Source organism: Branchiostoma belcheri, unplaced genomic scaffold (assembly GCF_001625305.1).
Source record: "Branchiostoma belcheri isolate BF01 breed outbred unplaced genomic scaffold, Haploidv18h27 scaffold158, whole genome shotgun sequence".
NCBI classification, from domain to species: Eukaryota; Metazoa; Chordata; class Leptocardii; order Amphioxiformes; family Branchiostomatidae; genus Branchiostoma; species Branchiostoma belcheri.
The window spans coordinates 81,777-89,466 of NW_017803024.1; the positions used below are offsets into that span (position 1 = coordinate 81,777).

The window sequence follows — 7,690 nt, forward strand, 5'->3', positions numbered from 1 at the left end:
TGGGCTGTGATTGGTCGGTTTGACGGCAGCCCCGTGCGGCCTGTCACTCAGCCGTCTCGGCCGAACCCCCCCTCCACAAACACAACATTTTATCAGATCTACTAAATCCCTCAGGAAGGTTTCTTTAATGCAGAATTTCATCCGCAATAAGACTTGTCTTTTTCCTGCCGAAAGGCCGACTTCAACACTTCACGTAGTGCTTAAAGTTAGTCGGACTTTCCTGCTACCATCGCGGACTTTTCTCCGTATCAAATCTTCTTCAGAAGGAGGAAATCGGTTTAAGAAGTTTTTAAGTCGCGCGGTTGTAAAGTTTTTGTTGGTGTTGATAATCCGGGATGATCCACTTCAGCGGGATTAGCGAGCCGGTGCCAAACGAATTTATGGACTTCGGATCACCAAATCAAACCAAGGACGCCCTTATTCAAACAGAGTCGCTGGAATCGCCTTTTCCGCGTGTTTCGGTCTCGAGTCGGTCGCTATAGCCTCTACCAGGCTTCGGGAGGCGGCTTTAAAGAGTAGAAATCGGCCAAATAGAGAGATAACATGCCAGGGGAGTTTGTAAAATGTTCTCTCCCAGCAGACCAACTCCCCTGGCATGCTATCTCTCTATTTGGCCGATTTCTGCTCTTTCCAGCCGCCTCCCGAAGCCTGGTAGAGGCTAGGAAGTTTTTACGCTCCAAGCAGAGGTTTGGGTTTATTTTTGGCGTGTTTTTAGGCTTTTTTGTCGGGCTTTATTTTTTGCAGTTTTTTTTTAATGCCAACCCAACGTAAAAGAAAACTGCAATAAAAAAAGAGCGATAAAAAGCCTAAAAACACGCCAGAAATAAGCCAAAACCCAAACTCTGCTTGCCTTGGAGAGTAGGGGGTTATTTCTGATGTAAAATTTGTGCAGATTTAATCCATGCAAAACGGCTGCCTGCCCCAGACTTGGCGTCTCCAGCCCACAATAGGCGAACAGGTCCGGCAGCGGGAGTGACAACGCTTTAATCAGCCGTAATTTCGGTAATTGCCGGAGTCATTATTCGCGGACAGGAGACTCGCTCCGGCCTTTTGTCTTCGGCTCCTGAGTTGGAAAAACGGGTCAGGAGGATCCCGCCCAGACCAACGGGCGGACAAAGCCCCCCTGCCGCGGGGCATGTGCCTCGGGCCCGCCCGCCCAGGTAACAGGTAAGGCGGCAGGTAAGGCAGGTAGGCTGCTCAGGTGAGTTGTCTTTAACGCACCAACTCACGGAGAGGCATCTTCATCAATCAGCGCACAGACGGCAGGCAGTAAGTATGCTAGTGCTGAAACTGTCACTCCACTAAAGACGGGAGCTACAGATGCTGCCGCCTGGGACAGAAACTATCACTACAGGTGCACACAAGATTTACAATAAAACAATATATTTCCAAGGGGATCTTTTGGTGGTTACAAGACCAAATGAAGATCGTATCAAATGTAGAGCAGGAGCTATCACTGCGCTACACTGTACTGGACTGAAACTATCAAAGTAGTACATGCGACTGGAAGTCGAACTGTAGCTATCACTATTTCCAAGGAAATCGCTGGTGGCTCTACAAGACAGTATCAAGACAATATCAAATTGGCAAGGCAGTCAGAAAAGAAAGCCCGATAAAAAGACGAAAAATAAGCCGAAGGTTTAACTTCTACTTGGGGAGTACAGAAGACTATCGCTCCTGGCGATAGCGGCAATGCAGCAACTATTGTGTCAATTATTCTTATCGGAACTTGCAGGGCGATCCTGGCCTGTACGAGTCCGGGACTATCTACTCCTGGCCGTCCGAGTATCTGCGTATCTTTACTTTCGCGCTGAACCACTCCGATACAGGAGAAACAAAACAAGCAGCGGAGATAACCAATGCAGTTCCAATGGAGTTCCGATATACAGAAGTGCATTGGAACAAGCTTAACATAGAAGAAACTTCATTGATACATTAAAAGTACAGCGACTTTCTTAAGGTCCTTATAACTACAGGTAAACATGCAGACAGACACGCGGGTACTACAAAATTGACCTACGTAAAAAAAAAACAGATGAATCAACTTATACTACTTGATCTAAGGTTTGAATATTCTTTGATATATTTACCTATCAGTAAGGGTTATTACTTTCTAGAATGAAATTGAATGAACGAGCAGTTCTAAACTAGCACTATATAACCCGTGTTAGGGAAACGTTCGTCCAGCAGTATTTATTTTCCCTTCCTCGCTGTAAGCTATTTTAATGAGTTTCTGCTTTTCTGCATGGCGATACACAAACCGTGACGCGGTGCGGAGAGAAGCTCCACGCTTCATCAGCTAAATCTCATTAAACCCAGCTTCCTGCCAAATTAGCCGCTCAGCACGAGGAGAAACCGTGAGAGCCGAGTCAGTAGCCTCGGCCAGGCTTCGGGAGGCACCTGAGTAGCCTCTACCAGGCTTCGGGAGGCACCTGCATGAGTAGCCTCTACCAGGCTTCGGGAGGCGGCTGGAACCGTGATAGCCGAGTCGGTAGCCTCTACCAGGCTTCGGGAGGCGGCTGGAACCGTGACAGCCGATTCAGTAGCCTCTACCAGGCTTCGGGAGGCGGGTGGTATGCTAATACTAGCCTCTACCAGGCTTCGGGAGGCGGCTGGAAAGAGTAGAACTCTGAGAGATAACATGCCAGGAGAGTTGGTCCTCTAGAGAACGGAAAACTGTTCTCTCCAACAGACCAACTCCCCCGGCATGTTATCTCTGTCTATTTGGCCGATTTCTACTCTTTCCAGCCACCTCCCGAAGCCTGGTAGAGGCTACGGATTCAGAGTTGGACTGCGAGTTTTTCTGAGCTGATTCAGGTTGGGACACGGGTACTCTCCAAGCAGAGGTTGGTGGGGGAAGATCGTTACCTTTCTCTCTCTCGCTCTCTCTCTCATGAATGTACAATAAGGGTCTTTCATCATCATCTATATATGCCCCTTTTTATCGAAAAAAATGTGGCATATAGATCTATGGAAAGGTAACGATCTTTCCACCAACCTCTGCTTGGAGAGTAGGACCTCGGAGGTTTTCTGCGCTGATTCAGGTTGGGACTGCGAAGTTTTTCTGCTGTAAGCGGCTGTTTGTGGGTAAAGTAGGGCGCGGAAGGGTTTGTTTTAATTTGCTCAGTCCGGGGATGTGTTTGGCTATTGTTGGGAAGAACCGTGTAAGCAAATGTGGGACGGTTTTACACAAACACGGAGACACGGACCCGGTAACAAACAACTCTGCACTGACGCAACAGGCCTACAGAACATAGCCTGGATGCCAGACCCATGGTACACTGGGCCCTAAGTCATCGTCATCATCATCACTGGGCTTTAAGTAATATCCAATGTGCAGGAGTCTGGCATCCAGGCTAGTCGAGGTACGGTTCTGGATAGTCCACGTGTATCCAGAACTCTGTCTGGGACAAAGCTACGTTTTTGGATACGCCGAGACGTGAACAGTGGATATAACTTTGGGCCCAATGTGCCATGGGTCTGGCGTCCAGGCTAGCACTGACGCAACAAGCCTAAGGAACATCACTTCCACACAGACCCACTGGCACCGGACATGGGGCAAGCAGGACATCTGACTACAGCCCGTCTCTGGTGTTCTCAGTCCGTGTGTTTCCCAGGAAGGCGCGGTGTGGGGTTGAGTAGGCGCCGCGGGGCAGAAAACATACCTTCCGCTGAACTTCGTGTAACTGAAGCTGGTCCTTGTTCCTCAGACAGACCCCCCCCCCTCCCTCCCTTCCGTATTGTGTCACCAAACGTAGCTGGTCCTTGTAACAGACCACCCCCCCCCTAACCAACACAGCCCCCCTGCCTTCCGTATTGGCATAGCTGGCCCTTGTAACAGACCTGTCACCCCCCCACCCCTCCCCGCCTACCCCACCCCCATGTTTGTTTCGGCCCGGCGGGGACCCATGTTTCGCCGCATGAGCCCGGTATTGTCGCTGACCTGTGTAATCTTTAGGCGGTGCCAGAGTTGCCCCTTAATTGCTGAGACTTGCCAGGCCTCCGGCTGCCCCCGGACTGACCCCCACAACAAATTTGAGTTATTGCCCCGCGATTTTAAATAAGGCGGTGCGAAAGGTTACAAGTCGGCGCAGTCGTGCTTAATCATTAACACTACCTGTTATTCATTCACACAAGCGGCACAGATGTCCCAAAACTGGGGAAATTATCCTCACACACCCAGCTTTCCACAACTGCGAACAATAGGACCAACCCTACCGACCCATGTACACACCCAGCTTTCCACAACCGTGAACACAACCGGCACAGATGTCCCAAAAACTGGGGAAAACCATCCTCACACACCCAGCTTTTCACAACCGTGAACAATAGGAACAACCCTACCGACCCATGCAGTCTTTATGTCTCATAGGACCTTACCGACCTATGCAGTGTCGACCCACATAGTCCTACTGGTAAAATACTGATGTACAGCCGCGAACCCACACAACTCAACCGACCCACCCTAATGACCCATACGGTCCTACCGACCCATGGACTTGTACCAACCCACGCGCTAACATCAACCCAGCCTTGTACCAACCCAACCTAACGCCAGTCATGCAGCCCATGTGTTAACCCATGTCTCACTACCGACCCACACAACCCAACCGACCCACGTTGCCGTAATGACCCATGCGATCCTACCGACCCATGGGCTCGTATCAACCCACACAGTAATACCAACCCAGCCGCGTAACACTGATCCACTACAAAATGTATCTGTATCAGTATAGCACTATAGCTCTATCACTAACCCAACGAAACGCTCAGGCCCAAGTGTTAACCCATGTCTTACTACCGACCCATACAACTCAACCGACCCAGCCATACGCTGTCCCACCGACCCAGCCTTGCCTAGTCCTGCCTTCCCCGTCAGCTCCTGTATTTGCCAGCGGCGGATCGCCCCGATGTTTCTACAATTGACCCGTTTAGTTACCGTGTAATTATCGATAAGTGTTAACCCATGTCTCAATACCGCCCCACACAGCCCTACCGACCCAGCCTTGCCTAGTCCTGCCTTCCCCGGCAGTTCCTGTATTTGCCTGCAGCGGTTCGCCCCGATGTTTCTACAATTGACCCGTTTAGTTACCGTGTAATTATCGATAAGCGCGGCTTGTGCGGAAAAACGTCTCTCAGGGAAACTCACGGCACTTCACGGGGGACGGAGCGGAAATATTCCAAGTGTTCAGCACTTCACAACTGCTCTGTCGCAATGTTGTAGCTAACATCGTTGTTTTTGCTGTTAAAGTTGTCGTTGTTCAAGTTTTTGTCGTTGTTCAAGTTTTTGTCGTTGTTAAAGTTGTTGTTGTACCAATAATTTTCCAGTGTTAGAAATGAGGCGGAAATATTCCAAGTGTTCAGCACTTCAGAGCTACTCTGTCGCAATGTTGTTGTTAACATCGTTGTTAATATTGTTGAAGTTGTTGTTGAATACTCCCCAAGCAGAGGTTTGGGTTTTGGCTTGTTTTTGTTTTTAGCCTTTTTTATCGGGCTTTCTTTTTTGCACTGGTATCTTTTTTACGCCAACCCAAAATAGATACCAGTGCAAAAACGAAAGCCCGATAAAAAGCCTAAAAACACGCCAAAAATAAGCCAAAACCCAAACCTCTGCTTGGGAGTAGTAGTTGTTGTTGTGCCAATAATTTTCCACGGTTATTGTTTGCTCGCTAACCCGAATTACTAGTAAACAGCCCTTCCCCTGCCCAGCGAACTCGCTATCGTGTTGTTAGCGCCGTTTAATGTGTTTGTAGTATTTATTATACAGATACGGACGAGTACCAAAATCTCTTTCAACCGACAGATTATCATGGTTATTGTACATATAACTTTTTCATGGCCTGTACTTAGCATGTAAGGGCATAAATGCACAATAAAGTCTTTCGTTCACTATGGACAGGCTGATTTTTGTTTCAGAACAGAATGGAGTTCCTGGAATGTTCACGCAACTTAATTAACCTACATTAGTGATATTTTTAATTGGTTTTTATTGTCTACCAAAAAAGTGTTTTATAATCTTACTAATCAAATTATCAATTTCATTTATTTGTTTTGCTATTTCTCTATCAAGATTACGCCTTAATATCAGTTTTACCAAATTATACGGTCCAAGAAAGAAATCCCGATAAATACGCCTAAAAAGATGTTTTACAATCTCCAAACAGTTTGGTGGCTACAAGACAGTATCAAATGGGCAGGGCAGTATCTAATAGTAATACACCACCGAAGGCTACTAGCGAAAAATAATATACCGGTCCAAGAAAGAAAACCCGATAAATATGCCTAAATATCTCCGAAAACAGTTTGGTGGCTACAAGACAGTATCAAATGGGAAGGTCACATCCAATACGAAAAATATCGAATAATAATATACTGGTCCAAGAAGCAAATCCCGATAAATATGCCTAAAAAGCCGTCAGAAATATCCCCCAGCCCGGAGAGAAGTCCCGGCTAACTCCCGGGTGAGTTGCCGCCTGGCCTCGCGCCGCTCCGCAGCTATTAAAAACGCACGCATCTCAAATATGTGCGCGATAAGAGCATAGATAAACAACTGCCCTCCTGTCAAGCTGCCTACAGATATACTCTACAATAAACCGCAATATACGAGTAGACACTGCAGAACGCGTAAATACAGTGGGGAAACTGCTGCTGCTTTTTATCTCAAACAATAAGTTAAACTGGAATCGCATTGAGATGTGAGTGTCCCAGTTCAGGGGACCTTTTTGTTGCATCCGATGCGATTTTAGCGCAGCAAAACTGGAAATTTTCTGAATAAGGCGACCTGTATGATATTGACACTAACTGTTTCACATTAGCACATTTGAATCAGCATTCCGTACATTTATATGTATTTAAAACTGCAGAAACAAGCCCCAAGATTAGGACTTTATTTTATAGGTGGTACCCTAAAAATCAATCCAGGTCCTTCCAGTAACCGTTTTTCGTCAGAATTTTGTGCATTTTTGCCCCATGAATGTCGATATACATTGGGATAGTGTGGTGTCAATTCAGTATGTAGATAAGTGACTAGAATATTGACCGAAAAATCTGGTTTCCAAGCCCTAAAAACTGCACTGCGGCATTTTTAGCGAGCGGAGTTTTCTAATGTTTGCCGTGTTGTTTGGATGTTTCGCGGTTCGACAGCGCAAATCTGCTGTAAGGTCACAACAGCGATAAAACAAGGCCATCAAGGTCAAACGTTTCAAGGTCAATGGCACAGCGTTCAGCTGACAAGGAGACGTCTCAGGTCGTGACGTCACAAGGAGACGCTTCCAAGACACGACGGTCATGACGTCTTAAGAAAGTGATTCCATGATACGGACGAGTAGAAAAACTCCGAACGACTTGTTACACCTAACCCTTGAACATCTAACTATAAACATTGTTTAAAGCTATCTAATGACAATGCCCCTACTGTACTTGGTGACAGCGAGTTCCACTCTGCAATAGTTCTAGGAAAGAATGAATTCTTGAACACCTCAATCCTTGGTTGATAACCCTCTGGTACTTGAAGGCACGGCTATTTCTTGTTCTCTTCTGGGCTGGTATTAGGTACTTAGTAGTTGGGACGTCCACCAGTTTTTTTACGTCCTGTTACCCCCACAGCTCTGTGTGTGTGGTTTCCCCAACAGCTGGGTTGTACCACGCCTATAATAACCGCTCTGAGTCAACCCATGACTAGATGGTTCGT

The 7,690-nt window shown here is 47.1% G+C and overlaps 1 protein-coding gene across 1 annotated transcript in view; it reads left to right on the plus strand.

The window, feature by feature from the left end:
• LOC109465789 (tripartite motif-containing protein 3-like) overlaps nt 1-7,690 on the plus strand; it is a 134,914-nt gene that overhangs the window by 61,193 nt on the left and 66,031 nt on the right. The window lies entirely within an intron of this gene.